This window comes from Strix uralensis, chromosome 32 (genome assembly GCF_047716275.1).
Source record: "Strix uralensis isolate ZFMK-TIS-50842 chromosome 32, bStrUra1, whole genome shotgun sequence".
NCBI lineage: Eukaryota > Metazoa > Chordata > Aves > Strigiformes > Strigidae > Strix > Strix uralensis.
In genome coordinates, this window is record NC_134003.1 from 1,085,365 (window position 1) to 1,101,667 (window position 16,303).

The following is a 16,303-nucleotide window of genomic DNA, read 5'->3' on the forward strand; positions in this document are numbered from 1 at the left end:
CGGTGATGCCGCGACCAGCGCTGGCGGCCGCGGTCCCTCCGCTTTGCCGGGCTCGGCGCTGCTGGGGAGCCTTCGCCGCCGCCTTCGTCCCCCTCGGTCGTCCGGCGTCTCGGGGTTTGTGGTCCTTTTATTTTTAGGTAATTGCAGCGTCCGGGCTCTGAAGTCGCCGGTCGGTTACGCGCAGCCGGACAAGGGAGGTTTTTGTTCGCGAGTGTATTTTAAGCAGCTGGTTTTTTACAGGCGAGAGCCGCCGGCGAGCTCCTCGTGCCGGCGTGGAGGGATGCGGCCGGTGCCAAGGCCAGCTCCTGTCCCCGCAGATGCCACCTTACCCGCACCCGGTGCTGTGCACGGCGCAGGGTGCAAGGGTTTGGCTCCCCGGCCCTGCTCCGCACCCTCGCGCAGGATCCGGCCCTCTGCCAGCGCTCCCGCTGCGGGGGAAAAAATCCTCCCTCCTCGAGCTGTGCCTGGATGAGATCTGAGTCCTGGCAGCTCTGGTCCCAACGTCCAGTGATTAATGGGATTAAATTGGTGCCCCTAGTGAGGTTTTTTTATTTGGCATCTGGTTTTCTCAAGACTTTTTAAGCGGCGGGGGGGACCGAGGCCGCATCGCGCTGAGATCTGATTAGATAAGGGAGAGCTGCCTGTGAACAAAATTCCTACCGGATAATTATTTATACCTCCATGTGCGTCACTAGTAAACATCTGGATCCGCTCCAAACATCTTCATTTGATTTGTTTTGTAGTCTCTCAACAGGGATGTTTGTCAGATCCCCTCCCCACCTCCCTTTCGTCGCGTGGCTTTGGACAACTCGGCTGAAATTAAGGGTGGGCTTCGAGCCGTTGCCCCGCTGCCCGTGGGCCGAGCCCGTCCCTGCCTGCTCAGCACCAGCCTCGCTTGCCCGTCCACCCCCCCGGGCGCTACCAGTCTTGGGGCTGGTTTAGCAAATTCCCAGCTCCTGGATTCCCGTGATGGAGTGAGAGTCACGTTGTCCTTTTTTTGGGAGGAGAAAGTTTCTGGTGTTTTGCGGTTGCAGGAAAAATACGAGTGGCCAAAAAAACCCAAAAAGCAATCCCAGATGTGTTGCTTTCTATTTTAAAACATCACCGTTTGATTTGGGGGCGAACCAGACTCCTGACCTTTCGGAGCGCGTGGGGCTGGCAGTCACGCCGAGCTCTTCGAGGCCAGGGCTGACTTCTTGCTCTGTTTGTGTAGAGCCAAGAAATTAATATTAATAACTTTCCCTGAATGAGAGTTGAGTACCTGCTTCCCTGGGGCTCCTTGGAAGGCTCCGGCTCAGGCGGATAACATCAACAGTCATTATGAACGGGACTGAGAGCATCGCTCCCTGCGCCGCGTGCAGCTGGGATGCAGATGGGAAGGGACTGGTGTGGGAGGGGAGAGATGAAGGAAGCCTCTGGCTCGCTTTTAAAGTGCCTTGGGCAGGGCTTTCAGGCGCCACAAGCAATCTTTTTTTTGTGTTCCTCCATCCTTTTTGCAGCCCTGGCCCCTCTTTGCATGACTGTGGTGGAAAAAACCATCCCGAGTTGCCGGAGCTGGTGATGGATCCCGGCTCCCTCCGCGTTGGCAGGGGCTGAAATTCGGGTCTCACCTCTGCCGGGCTCTCGAAAAAAAAAAAAAAAAAAAAAAAAGTTTCAGTGCTGCACCCAGCCTTAATCTCTTTAAACTGTATTTCGCTAATCCTTCATTAGGATCTCATTGTGAGCTTGTTATCCCGTTAGGGCTTAGAGCCGCTCGTGGCGGCTTCGCCCGCAGAGCCGGGGCGGGAAGGGGCCGCGCTGGCCCCCCCAGTGCCACGTGCTCCGCCGGGACGTGCCCCGGGGAGGTGGTTCTGCTCTGCGGGGATGGGTGCCCGCTGCTCCGTCCCGCTCCCACCGCTTCGGGCCGCTCCAAGAGGAGCGGGCAACAGCAGGAGCGGGCGCTGGGTGCCTGCGGTCCCGGTGGCTTTGGTGTGGACCGTGGGGACGTCGCTTCTGTTTATCTTCCCCTCCATCGCTGGACGTGCCCATCCGGGGTGTCGGTGCTGGGGAGAGGGGGGTGTAATGTAAAATAGAGCTGGTTTTGGTCTGCACTGAGGTTTTCCGTGGTATTTCTGAGTGCCCCTGCTGCAGCGGACCCGCGTGCCAAGGGCGAGGTTTTAGCCAGGGTGATCCGGCGAGCTGACGGGAGGTGACCCTGAACGGCAATGCCAGGAGGAGGGCGAGCTCGGTGCGCGCTTAACCCCCTTCCCGCTGCCGCAGGAGCCTTAAAAAGGGCATCGGTTGGACCCAGCGTGCTGCGGGTGGATTCCTTCCCTTAGCGAGCGGCCGCTTTCCCGCTGGGAGCCTGGAGCTGGTGCCCTGCTGCTCCGTGCCGCCGGCTCCCCCGGCACAGCCACGCTCCCCTTTGCAACACCCAGTTTTTGCAGCCTCCCCCCATACAAAGGGACCTTCTCGGGGCGATTGGGTGCTGGCAACACCTCTGCAGCACCCAGAGGGGGTCGGGATACCCGCGAGCCCCGTTTTTTGGAAGCTGCTTTGGAGGAGGAGAGCGGCCTCGCCGCGAGTCTAAAGCCGGAGAGGTGGAAAGTCTGTCTCGCCGGATAATTGAGCGGGGCTGAGCGCGCTTGCCTTGCAGGCTGCGATCTGCAAGGCATCAGGAGATGGTCTGCAGAGTGATTGCAAAAAGCAAAACAAAAACCGCACACCCACACATTCCCACATGCGCAGGCAAACAAGGAAGCGAGCGTGCAGGGGGATAAGCGAGCAGCCGGAGTTGAGACTCGATTTTATTTGGTGGAAAATGAAAACCACTGCGGCGAGCGAGAGGGTTCCTGGCTTCCCCCCCCCCCCCAAAAAAAAAATTAGGTGGGATTTTTTTCTTCCCTGTTTTTTGTTTTGTGTAGAAATGTGGCTCTGAAGAGGAGCTTGGTGGCTAAAAAATTGCTGCCTGTTTTAGTGCTTTCCTGTCCAACTTCCTCCTCGCTGGAAGCTCTTGCAGACACATGTTAACGTGTCCTCGTCCGCTTCTACACGCCAGAGACAGTGGGGTCGGGAGAGGGGAGGTGACTGCTCTGACATTGCCCAGCAAACGAGAATGAACCAGGCTCTAAAATTGCCCGTGGCTCGCTCGACAGCTGGTGTTTAAAGTTTAATGCACATTTATTTGCCTCCAGGTTGTGGAGCATCTCTGCAGGCCGTGTGTTTTGGCAGCGGCGGGGGCACGAGGGCACGGTGAGGGGCTCGTGGCGTCGCTTGGCGATGGGGTCTTCGCACGGAACCCTGAACGCTCAGATTCCTGCTGGAGGATTGAGTGACTTCGGTTCGTGCTGCATTTATTTCTGCAGCCGGACCTGTGCTCGTGCCGCTGCTCAGCCTGTGCCGGAGCGGGTCCCGCTCCCCCCGTGGGGCTTCTGCACCGGAGCACGTAGGAATCGGGCAGCGGCGTGAGCCGGGGTTTTGCGGTGGCTTTTATCCTTCCAGAAAAGGGGAGCAGTGACACCCAGGAGCGCAGCGGCTCGCTGGGCTTCGCTCTCCTCGCCTGGGGTGTCGCGGCCCTTTGGGGTGCTCCCGCCGTGGGGCCGTGCCGCCCTGCTCCCCGCCGCTGGGAAGGTAGAGCTTTTCCAAATGCCTCTCTCCCCTTTTCCTGTGCCTATAATTAGCCCTGGCTCCCCGCCACCATATACTGTATGATCCTGGAAAGAGGTCATGGCTTTGCTGAAATTCTTGGGAACAGAGCTGCCTTTGCAGCTGGGAAAGCAGCGCAATTTCCAAGCAGATAAGAAATAGGGCAAATGCAACTCTTTTCTTTGCTGTAATTTATGGGCTCTGGGCATGGCATCCAACGGCCTCCTCCCTGCTCCGGCTCTGCTCCTGCTTGGGGGAGTGGATGAATCCCTCTGGATCGGCGAAGAGGTTCCCACCGGCTCCTGCGGCCAGACGCTGCGGTGGGGGGGCGAGGGGAGCCCCTTCTTCTCCTGGGCTACTGGCTCTTGTTTCCCCCTCCTGCTGCATCCCGTCCAAGGGTTTGCCCAGGGCTGGAGAAGGAAACAAACCCCATTCCTGAATGTTTGTGGATCCTTTCCACTTCTAAACCGTCTCATTTTTATGAATTTCCCACGAGCGGGGCTCCCTTTGCGGCAGGAAGAGCATCACCTCGATGATCTCAAAGGACTTTTCCAACCTAAATGATTCTGTGATTCTCTGATCTCCAGCCAGGTGAGGAATAGGACCCTGCTTTTCTCCCACAAAGCAAACAGGAGCAGGGGGGTCTGCTGGGGCTGGGGAGGGTTTTCCTGCCTCTGAACCCTCCCGTGCAAACCAATGAAAAACTCAAAGCGAAAAGAGTATTTTTAAAATAGAAAACTCCCCTCTTCATAAAAGAGAGACAGAAAAACAGCAAAATCCCCTGTTAAAAAAGTTTCCCAGAGCTCTGCTACTGTTTCTCTACCCCTCTACAGTAATTCTGAGCAAAAATCAGGATAAATACAACCAAAAGGGACAGGAACGGGGAGCAAGGGCTCACGCTGCCGTCCCGGCCGGGACTCTGCACGTGCTGGATGCCCCTGGCAGCATCCTGCTGCCGAGCCGATCTTCCCTTTCCAATGGAGAGATTAGCTAAAAAAAATCACGAGATTAAAAAGCAAAACACTTTCCATTTGTTTTAATTGGCTCCTGGGCCAGAGAGCTTCTTCTCTTCCCTCTCTTTTAAATCTGAACGCTGTGATTTTCGCTTTAAATTACAGGACTGTGGGGCTGGGGTTTTAAGGGGAAAAAGCACCAAAGTCCACGACGCTGCTGCCAGGTCCCCGTTTGTAGCAGCAAGAGCTTTTCTGGTGATTGCAAGACTTGATAAACCCCTCTTTTTTTTTTTTTTTTTTTTTTTTTGTTTTTGGCGTTTGCCAGCGCCAGCGTGTTCATGCTGGGGGTTGCATTTGGGATTTGGGATTTTTCCAAGGGTCATCGAGGCGGACCCGTCAGAGGGAGGTGCCGGGAGGTGACGCTTGCACCAGCCATGGAGGTTTTGTTGCTCCGCGGGGGACCGAGTCATTCGGGGAGCGGCAGGGCAGTGTCCTACGGATTCGTGCCGCTCGGTTGACTGGTTAACCAAATTACAGAGAGATCTTCTTTTTTTTCTCTGTAGGTGCCTATAAAATCCCCCTTCTGCTTTCCCCTCGCAGCAGCGTACGTGGGGGGCGGTGTAGGAGTTGCTGACGACGGCACCGAATGTGCAAGTGTTTCTCTGCACCTCGCCAGAGAGAAATATTTTAATCTTTTTTTTTTTTTTTTAAAAAAAAAGTGGATCTGAAGTTTGGGGAGTAGGCACCCTCCCCGTGGAGATTTGCCGAAGATGCAAGTTTTTTTGGGGCTTGAACCTGTAGATTTGGGTAACCCCAGGGCTGATTTTATTCTCTGGTTTGGGGTTTTTCCCCGCTGAGTTTTCAGAGGCTGCGGGGCAGCAGAGCTTCGCTCCGTCGGGATGTGGCTCCCACTTTTTGGGATACAACCCCGGCTTTGCAGCTGGTGTGGAGCCACGCTTGGCTGCTGGATCAGTGCTTTGCCTTTTGGCCCAAAGAGTTCGCACGAGGGATTGGGATTTGCACGAGGGGTTTGAGGTTTGCACACCGATTCGGGGACAAACCCCCCTTTTTGCTTTTTTGGGGATGAGCAGCCCGGGCTCCTGCTCGGGTCGCGGCTGCACCATGCAGGGGTTTTAGCTGGAAGTGATGGTGGGTGCTGGGTGCCTGGAAGGCAGCAGCAGCCCTGGCCGTGGCCAGCTCAGCTCAGGACACACAGGAAGGTCTGTAGCACAACCCAGAATTAAATGCAAATCTCCCAGGCGTCCTGCGTGTGACCACAAAGCCGTCTCTCCTCTGCACAAGGAGGGCCTTTTTCTTTCTTGTTTGCTAGTCACCTTTATAAGCAAGTTTAAAAAAAGCTCTCAGCTTCCACCAAGGAGCTGGGCTGGGATTTTCTGGCACGGTGGCAGTCCCCGTTCCCCGGGATGGGGGACAGCAGCGAGGGGCACGTGGAGGTTTGCCTGGTCTCCCTTCCTAGCGAGTGCCCACCTCCTCCCTCTCCATTTTCTCCGGCAGCTCCTCTCCCCGTCCCCAGCCCACCCCGGGAAGGTCTTGTGTCACCTAATTGCAGCTGGGAGGTGACTTAGGACCTGCCACTCTTTGTCAGAGCGGGGAGATGGATGGGCTGGAGGTTTTGGGCTTGGGCGAACGTGTTTGTTTGGTTTCCATGGGGAGGGGATGGGCTGAGCCGCTGGTGGCATCCCGAGCTGCCCAGGGAGGCTGCGGCGATGCAAAACGTCCCCAGAGCCGGCGGCTGCTGACTCAGGCGACAGCAGAGCATGGCGGTGAGGGGCCTGGGCTTTGCTCTTAATTATGATGTTTTTCTCCCACCCTCCCTCTCACCGGGCTCCGGCGCACGCTGGCACGAAGCCTCGGCTCGCCGCACCTCGCCCGCTGGCCCTGGGGTTTGGACTTGCCGGCCTCGTCACTGGGGGCACCTGGCCCAGCCAGACTCCCGGGCTTGGGGAGGGGGCACGTGCTGCATCACCCTGGGTGAGCTCCCCTGGGGACCTGCCCAAGGCGGGGTCGTTCCCAAATAGCGGCGTGAGAGGAGCTTTGCCCGCGTTGGACGCACATGTGGCGACTCCTGGTGCCGTCCACGAGCCTCCCGCACGGGTCCTGCCTGCCGTGGGGCCACGGCAGTGGCCAGGCTGGCGTAGACGCGTGCCCAAGCGCGCCGATGAGCGCCCAAGCGTGCGGGTGTGGGATGGGGTTGCGGACAAGGTCCCTTCCAACATCACCCGCCTGGTCCTTGCACCCACTGCCCCTGCCAGGGCACCCCCCCAGCCCTGCTGCCCACCGGGCGCCAACACGTGTGTTGAAGAACCAAACTCGGTGTTGATTTTCCTCCAGCTTCGCTCTTGTCGTCCGCGGGCGGTTGCGTCGGTCAGCGGCGGCGAAGCGTCGGTGAGGATTTGCCGGTGTGTGTCAGCGTGTGTGCCGGCGGGATTCGCATCCCCCCCGTGCCTCGCGTGGGGTTTTACGTGGGTGCGAAGCGGCTGCAAAGCTGTGGCAGAGGATCCATCCCGGCCGTGCTACAGGAAGGAGAGTGTGGCTTGAAAGATCCGTGGTGTTTGGGGAGAGCCAACAGCAGGCAGGAGGGGTTGGTGGGGGAGTCAGAAGGGCTTAGGGGGAGTTTGGGGGGGCAAAACGGCTGATGGAGCCTCCTCTGCTTTACCTCTGCCTTGGCAATGCCGGCAGGAGCTGGAGTTGCTGCTGTAAAATCTTCTGCATCCCTGGAGCAGCGCTGGGGCCTTTCAGGAGATGCCTCGGTTGGGTACTGGGGGACGCGAGGAGGGTGGGGGCACCCACAGCCCCTCTTGGCACCTCTGGGATGGGTTTGCACATGTGTTGGATCAAGCCAGATAAAATTAGTTATGGAAAACAAGCAGGGGCTGCTCTGATCAAACATGACAGTGGCTGGTTGTACCCGTGCCCGTGCCCCGACTCAGCTGCCCAGTGCCCAGCACAGCACCTGCAGAGCCGCCGCCGTCTCCATCGGGGAAGGTGCAGGTGCCTGTGGCTGGGTGTTTAGTTTAGACTGGCTCTTAGGAAGGATTTCTTTGCAGAAGGGGCTGTTGGGCGTTGGAATGGGCTGCCCAGGGCAGGGGGGGAGTCCCCATCCCTGGAGGGGTTGAAGAGTCGGGTTGAGCCAGCGCTGAGGGATCTGGTGGAGTTGGGAACGGTCAGGGTGAGGTTCATGGTGGGGCTGGAGGAGCTTCAAGGGCTCTTCCAACCCAGATGACTCTGGGATTCTGTGGTTCTGTGGGTTATCTGGTGCCATCAGGCCCTGGGGCTGGTGCCAGCAGGTGGCAATGTGGCCCGAAGCATTTGCCTCCGTCACTGGGGCGAGGGCAAGAGCTGGGTGCCTGGGGTATGGGGCACCCACACCTTGGGATCCCTGGGCCCTTGTGGGAGCCCCCGCAATGTCCTTGGGTGTTTTGGGGTTGTTTTAGGCTTGGGGTCCTCCTGGTGCTGGTGGGTGAGCAGGACGGGACAAGGAGGAAGGCGAGGGGCTTGCTCAGGGGGTGAGCGGGTGTTTGCATTTCCAGCTCTGCTGTTTACTTCCCCTCTCTGTGCCTCAGTTTCCCCGCTCTGGGAGGAGCGGGCGGTGCTGCGAGGCCGGGGGACCCCACCCTGTGTGGGCAGTCGTGGTCCTGCTGCCTGGCACCCGGCCGAGGCGCGGGGATGTCCTGCGGCACTGTCAGCCCCCGGACGGGCTCTCGGGGCCTGCCCAGGTGTAGGCACCTGCTCGCCGGGGGCGTATTTCTGCTCCCGCCAGATGTTGTGGGTGCAAGGTGACGGGTGGCCCAGCTGTGCAGAGAGGGCAGAAGCAGGGTGGGTGCTGCAAGCCAGAGGAGATCCCTGCACCCGTCCCCTTGTGTGTCATCCTCCCCCCCGACCCCGTGGTCACGGGCACGGTGCGTGGCTTCGCTCCGAACCCCCCGCCAGCCCCCAGCCCTCCTGCACCTCCCGGCCGCCCCCGCCCGCCCGCGTCCATACAGCTGGAGGTTTCGGTTCTGCATCTCCCCCGCCCAAGGGGGAACTCAGCTGGCGAGAGCGAAACTCGGTGGCTCCAACGGTCACACGCGTGCACCGCACCCCCTCCCTCCCCAACACCCCCTCCGTGTCCCCCAACTCCTGGCAGGGCCGGCGGCCGCTGTCGCAACACCTGCGGCGGTGGCTGCGCCGCGCTCGGCTGCCGTGACCTTTCCCGGCACCCGTCCAGGGGCTGGATTTGGGTGGGGGACCCGTGCTGGGACCCTTTGTGGGGACAAAACCTCTGCAAGGTGACCAGGAGGAGCAGGGAAGGGAGCCCCCCACCATTCCCACCCCGCCTGGGGCTGGGAGCACCTTCACCCCATCCCTGTGCGGGTGTCGGAGGAGCACCGGTGGTGGTCGCACCTCCTGCACGGCGTGGGCGCATCCTCGGCACGGCCACCGTGTGCCATCGCTTTTGTGCCACCTCGTGCCACCAGAGGTGGGTTTTTCCCTCCTGGCTCCCACCCGCCGCCCGGTCTCAGCCCCAGCGGTGTGGCTGGGGGGCAGGATCCGGCACGGTGGGCGGTTGGGAGCCGCGGTTTCTCGCTGCGTTTAACCGCCAGCCTGTCCTGCCCGGCGCTCCAGTCTGGACTGGGATCTCTCCCAGTTTGTCCCTTCCCACCTCTTGGTGGCAAGCCAGAGGAAACCCAAATGTAAAAAACTCATCAGGCCTAATTAGGCCCTGGGGTTCTTCCCCACGGTGGTGCAAACTGGAGGCCAGGCCATAGTGGAGATGCTTTAGTTTTGTGGGCTGGAGAAATGCAGAAAGTCCTTTTTTTTTTTCTTTTTTCTTTTTTTTTTCCCCCAATGCTGGGGCTGATCCTTGCTGTTGCTGGGACCCCCCGAGACTGACATGTCAGAGCCGCGGGAACTGGGGCCGCCCTGCTTTGGGGTGGGGGTCCGCAAGCGCCTGGCAGAGAAGCAGCGAGCCGGCTCGGTAGCCCAGGGAGGGAAGTTCGGGTTTGGTATCCAAATGTTTGCGGCCTCGAGCCCGTTGCTAGAGGAAACATGAAAAAAGGGGAAGGAGAGATTGCGGTCGGCTGCTCTTCCCCTCCACAATCTGCGCCTCCCTCTTGGCCCCCTCGGCTCCGCTTCGGCCCGGCGGAGCCCCACCGCAGGCGATTTCTCCCCGTCCATCTCCCCTCGACTGTCCCCCCGGGGCGGTGGCCCAGGGGGGTACCCGGGGGACCCCGGCACCCCGCGCCCAGCCCGCTGCAGCGACGCCGGGGTAGCCGGCCGAGCGCGCGCCAGCGGCTTAATTGGCTGGTGATTGATCTAATAACGGGGCTGGGAGCTCGTTTGAGTGATTTAGCGCCTTCCAGCCTTCTGCGCGTGGCGAGGACGGGTTGTGCCCGAGACCCTTCCGCCGCCAGCTCAGGGGGATTCTTTATTTGAGGGTATCACATGTGTATACGATGTAGTCAGGGATATATGGGGTGGTATATATTTGGGGGGATATATATCAGAGGGTATATATATTTGGGGTTTTTTAATATATATATGGGTACATATATATATTTGGGTATTTTTATATATATGGGAATATATATATTTGGGTTTTTATATATATATGGGAATATAGATGTATTTGGGGTTTTTTTTATATATATATGGGAATAGATATGTATTTGGGGTTTTTATATATATATGGGAATATAGATGTATTTGGGGTCTTTATATATGGGAATATATATGTATTTGGGGTTTTTATATATATATGGGAATATAGATATATTTGGGGGGGTTTATATATATATAGGAATATATATATTGGGGGTTTATATATGTGGGAATATGTATGTATTTGGGGTTTTTTATATATATATGGGAATATATATACATATTTGGGGGGTTTATATATATATAGGAATATATATATATTGGGGGGTTTATATATATGGGAATATATCTGTATTTGGGAGTTTTTATATCTGTATGGGAATATATATGTATTTGGGGGTTTTTATATATATATATATGGGGATATATATATATATATTTGGGGGTATTAGCAAAGACTGGCAGTGGCACAGGGGCTGTCACCCATCAGCTGAGCAGATACCCAGGGTGGTCACCGGGAGCCGTATCTGCACATCCCCTGGGATCCTTCCAGGCAGGTTGGAGCAGCTCCGCCGCCCACCCGCTGCCTTTGCCTGGCAGGTTGCACCAGCCTGACTACATCAGTTCAAAAAAAAACTGGGGGGTCCCAGGGGGTTCCCCCCCCCCACATCAGGGAGGTTGTCCTGCTGCTCTCGGGGCAGATCCCACCCCAAAGCGTTTTGGTTTGTTGCTGGGCAAAACTGGAGCTTTGGTTTTCAAACAGGAACAGTTTTATTGTCTGCTCAGCATTTCTGTTTGAAAGCTGGACACAAAGATTGTCTTCTCTTTCCCCCTTTTCCTCCCCTCCTTTGTTTCACTTAAAAAGGGGAATTCACTTGCTTTTGCTGCCTCCATCCCGCCCCTCCGTGATTTTTTCTTCCCCCAGCTTATAAAATAACAGAGCATTTTGAAAACATGATACTTTTCCCCTTTTCTGGGCAGCATTTCTCCCTTTAAAACAAAAAGGCTTTGAACGCAGGCGGTGCCCCGGGGACGAGACCCCGGGACCACGCAGGGTCCCTCGGGGCTGCCGGTGGCACGGCCCAGCCCTGGTCTCACCGTGCTGCCGTGGGTCGTTTCGAAACACCCCAGAATCCAGAGTTTCTGGGAGCCGTGCCAGGACTCTCGCCCGCCAGCAGCACCGGCGGGTGGGGGCTTTGCTTCTTTGCACTGGCTTGAAGTGCTGCAAAATGGGGACTGGGGGTTCACTGGGGTTTACTGGTGCTGGATGTACTGAGGGGCAGCGGCTTCGACAGCTTGGCCGGGGCATGAAGCAACCCTGGAGCTGAGGATCGGGCCCTTGGGCTCGTGTTTGTGTGCACTGTGGTCTCCGGCCTGTTTCCCCATCCCTGTCCCCAGGGCTGACCCGGAGCCGGGTGACGCTGGGGTACAACCCAGCGCTGGGTTGGGATCAGACCCAAGCGTGTGGTAGCCTGAGACCCATCCTGCCCCCCCCAGGGTTTCCCACCTCACCGCGGCAAGAGGGGAGCTGATCTGCCAAAATGGCCTGGCAAAGGCGTTGCCATTAATCATCACGATATGGGGACCACGGTGGTGCGGGGAGTCGGGCGTTGTCTGACGGTCGTCGTCGTAACAGCCCGGTCAGCTCTGGGAGCCGGGGGTGTGTGGGACAACCAGCCATGGATATTTTTGCTGTCGGTGCTGGGGTCTGTGTGCGAGGTGCCTGGCATGGCTGTGCCGGCTGTCCCATGGTGGTGGCACGTGGACTGGCACCACAGACATGCGGCTTCGGCTTCAGGTGGGATGTGAGGGGGGGCCCTGGATCCCGCGGGGATGCTCCCGCCTCGTCTGCTGGCATCCCCCACCCAGGGGGGACCACTCCGTGTACAGACATAGGAGATCTTGCTCGGCCACATGTCCCCCGCTGCATCCCAGTGGGATGATGACAAAGCTGGTCCTGAGCCCCCCGGGGCAGGTGGGGGTTCAGGAACCCGTTGAGAGATTAAACACCCCGGGGATGGCATCTGGGGCCAGGGTGGTCCCACTGACGCTAATGTCTCCATCCCTCAGAGCTGGTCTCGGTGCGGTGGGGGGGGGCTGGTTTGCAGAGAAGCAGCCCCTGACCCCAAAGCTGGCAGCTGAGATAAGGCAGAAAGCAGAAGCGCAGGTAACGCCATCCCTCATCCCGGCTGGGAGCGTGGCACTTGCAAGGTGACGCCTCTGTGGGTGTCCTTGTCCCCGTGTGGGACCCTCTCTTTTATTAAGGGAGATAAAGGGGTGGTCCTTGGGGGGGCAACAGGTCGGTCTGGGCATTAACGGGTGCAGCCCCCCCCTCCTTGTCCCCGCTGCTCTCCCATCGTGGAGGTGGTGGAGCCAGACTCGTCCGTCTGTCCTGACGCTGGAAACCCCACGGCCGGTCCATCCGCAGGACCCCAGCCCACGCGGCACGAGGTTTGGTGCTCTCGGGAGGCTCGAGAGCCACTTGTACCCCCGCTCTTTTGGGGTGTCCTCTCCACATGGCTCCCCGGGGGCGAGGGGTTGGGGCAGCCCCGGCCGGAGCCACGCGCTCCTCGCTCCGGCTTTGTTCAGGCTGAATTTTGTAATGTCAGGAAATGAGCTGGCCGTGGGAGGGGAGGCAGCCGGGGAGAGGAAGGCTGGTTTTGTGGTTGAAGCGGAGGATGAGGACGCCGGAAAGCCGAGCACAATTCCTCGCTCTGTTGCAGGCGGCGGGGGTGAGGCTGCAGCTCGGCTTCGGGAGCAGGAGCTCGCGGCGCGTTGGGAGAGCCAGGTGCTGGCCTCTGAGCCTCAGTTTCCCTTTTATTCAGTGGGAAAAAGCACCGCTCCTCCCGCGCACGGCAGCGTGCCGTGGGGGACAGGCTCCGCGCGGGGGGGACGCACTGTCTCGCCCCAGACGGTGACAGCCACCGGTAGATGAATGACCGGCACAAGGCTGGCTGAAACCGCCGCGCTTTGCCTCGTGGATCGCTTCCCATCTTTGCGTGGCGAGTAAGGTGAATTTAGCAGCCACGTTTCCTTCTGGGCCGTGGCATTTTGGTCTCGGCGAGGGCCGCTTTGGCTGCGCTCCCCAGGAAAAAGCGTCCGAGCGCGTGGGTCGGTGCTTTTCCCCGCGGGGCGCGCGCGAGGGTCTTCGCAGAGGCGGCGAAGTTCACTTGAAACCTTGGACAACCCGCTGCCGGGCTGGATCTGGTCCCTCATTAATGATAATTTTTGTGCTTTGTTTCATTCCCGAGGTCTTTGTAGTTTCTTTTCCCCCTGGTCACTTTATACCTGTCTCTCTTGCTCCTTTTTCCCACCTTTCTTTTGTGGGCCCACAGGTTCCTGTATCCCATCCCCACCTCTGGGCACCTGAATTCTCTCCATATTTCATGGTGTTGAGGCTTCTGGTTCCTTGCAGGAGCCCGGCAAGGTCCCACCTGGCTTCTGCAGCCCTTGCAGCAATGCTTGGCATCAGGACGGTGCGGGAGGGGACCCCAGGACTGCTCCGCGGGGGGGACCAGGAGCCCCTCGCTGTCCCCTCTGGCTGGCCGGGCTCGGATGGGGTGCGCGGGGAGCCCTGTCCTTGCCTCCATCCCCTCAGACTGATGGCTGCTCGCTTTTTCTTTGCAGTTTGATTGAGGAGCGGTGGCTGCAGCTCATCCTCTGGCAGGAGCAGAAGATGCTGGCATCTGCGTAGCAGGTAGGGAAGGAAATCCCAACCTTGGGGGTCTCGCTGCCTTCCCCCTTGAGGTCGCTTGCCCAGGGCTGTGCGTCCCCCCCGCTCCGGGCTGGGGGCCAGGAGGGGGCCCCCACAGAGGTCACCCCGGCTGGATGCAGCGCAGGAGCTCAGACTCCCAAATTGCTGCCGGATCTGACCCTAAAGCTCTGCTCCGGCGGCAGGAGGAGCAGCGGGGAGCACCCTGCCCGCCTGCACACCCCTCTCTTGCTGCGGGCGCAGGAGGGTCCCGGTGAGCGGGACCAGGCAGCAGAGTCCCCGAAGCTGGCGTGGGACAGGGGGGTGGCACCCGCTCGGGGTCCTGCAGTCCCCCTTCCCCTTCGCTTCGCCTCCTGATGTGGCTCTGCCAGATCCCAGCTGCGGCCACGACACTGATTTGGGGCTCTGTGGGGTTTTTTTTTTCAAATCGGCGGTGTTGGCGCAAAGGATGTTTTACTGCACTGAGTGGATGAAACGTGTGGCCAAACCCACTATTATGTTGTCCCTTGTGTTCCCCAGAAATAAGGTGCTGTTGGGAGAGGGCCCCGGGTCCCGTTTTTCTCCCTTCTCGACCTTCTTTGCCTGTTTATTGCTGTTACAGTAAGTGTTTGCGTCTCCCTTGGCTGCAGTGAGGTTGTGGTAGAGACAACGCCACGGACCCGTTTTATGAGGTTTCGTGTAATGTATCTTCTGTACCTGATATTGAAATCAATAAAAGGAAAGATTTTAAAAATAATCTGACCCCAGCTGCTGAAAGGAGGGGACTCAGTCATCGCAGCTTAGTGAGCAGTTTTGCTGCGTTGAGATGGCTTTTTAGTGCCGGAGAGGGGGCAGGTCATTTATTTGGAGGCCTGGTGCTGGGAGATGGGGACAGCATTCGCCGTTTCCTCCGCAAGGTCAGGGCCAAGGGCTTCATCTTGCCTTCGCTTACGCTGATGGAAACCCGGAGCAGCTCCACAGGCTCGTGTCAGGGTGAAAGCGGTGGAAGGGCGCCGCTGTGTCTCGGTGATGCTCGTTTTGTGCCCGCGCTGGGCCGTGGCGTGCCGGAGGAGAGCGGGGCTGGGGAGGCTCAGCGGCTCCGTCCTGCTGCGGCAGAGTCCCAGGTGCCGGTGTGGGACCACGGCTCCGGTCCGCTCGTGTCGGGCACAGATAAATACCAGCCCAGGGACACGCTTTTTAGTGAGGTAGATAATTAAACGGAGCGTAGGAATGATGGGGCTGGCTGCTGCGGGGTGCGCTGGGGCTCAGGGCGGGGAGCGGAGGGCAGGACCCTCCCCGGCTGCGGAGCGTCGCGGTCCCGATGCGCCACGCGCGTCCCGTCGCCCCGTCCCCGACGCTGGCTGCATCTCTCTGTAATTACACGTGTTCTCCCCCAAATCGCTGCTGGCTGCTGAAGACAGGATGCTCAACGCCACTGACTCCCTACTGACCAGTTCCAACAGCTCCTTATTTTTTAGGCTCACACAAATTCTAGTTTTTTCAGGTCAGCAGTGTCGTCCCGCAAAGCCCGGTGCTGCTGCCGGTGCTGGCGCAGAATTTTGAGGAGGGGAGGGGCAGTTTAGCGATTTCTGCAGCTGCCTAATTGCTCGCTCTGAGGAGCGGGGCATTAAGTTGTGCAGCTTGGGGAGGAGGATTTCAAAAAGCACCTCTGGGGACTGCTTGGAACTCGTCCCCTTTTGCTCTGCGAGCGACAGGAGCTGAGCAATTAGAAGAGCAGTATCGACCCTGCCTCGGAAGCGTGCGACGAGCAGCACCGGGCGATTTAATCCCGACGAAGCCACGTCCTCGCGTCCTGCAACGTGCAGCATCGCTGCCCGCGATCAATAGGCATTTTGTCTTCCTGAGGCCAGCCCCATTTGAGGCACACCAGGAAAACTTCGCTCTGCCCAACCGCATCTGCTGCAGAAAACTCTTCTAGGGCCTGTGACCTTAATTGAATCGACTCTTTCATGTCCTGAAGACGGTCGTATCATCTCACTGCAGCCATGCTCAGTAAATCACGTGTCCGTTACCGCATGCACAAGCTGCAGGGTCTGTGCCAGCCTGCTTTTCTCTCGATGAGGTTTTGCAGCCCAAGGCTGATTTCCAGCTGCTTGGGAAGAGTCCTTGGGTCACCGGGTCTGCTCCTCGGCTGGCTGAGCCCTTGCCTCATGTTCTCTTGGAGGTTTAATGCTGGTGGAGACTTGGGTTTGCAGCTCCTGGGCTCCCACCGTGGTCTAAGCGTGAGCGTGTCGCCTCGCCTGGCGCTGAGCCGTTTGTGTCCAGCAGGATCCTCCCTTTTTCCGGGGAGAGCTCGTAAAAACCGGCCGGTGGGCTCGCCAAAAAGCCCACTTGGAGCCCCTTTCCGACTTTGGGAGAGGTGGGATCCTGGGTTTGGTAAAGCGATGAGTTTCCTGCCGCCCGTGTGGCTGCT

The 16,303-nt window shown here is 58.7% G+C and overlaps 1 protein-coding gene across 8 annotated transcripts in view; it reads left to right on the forward strand.

Annotated features, from left to right (window-relative positions):
- Positions 1 to 16,303, forward strand: part of MEF2D (myocyte enhancer factor 2D) — an 86,451-nt gene that overhangs the window by 11,857 nt on the left and 58,291 nt on the right. For 7 of the 8 annotated variants that reach the window (XM_074852890.1, XM_074852897.1, XM_074852899.1 and 4 more), the window contains exon 2: positions 13,806 to 13,875. The gene's annotated coding sequence lies outside the window, so the exon portion shown is untranslated. Of the gene's footprint in view, positions 1 to 5,500; positions 5,521 to 13,805; positions 13,876 to 16,303 lie in introns of those variants that run through there. The other variant, XM_074852893.1, reaches the window with a different exon arrangement.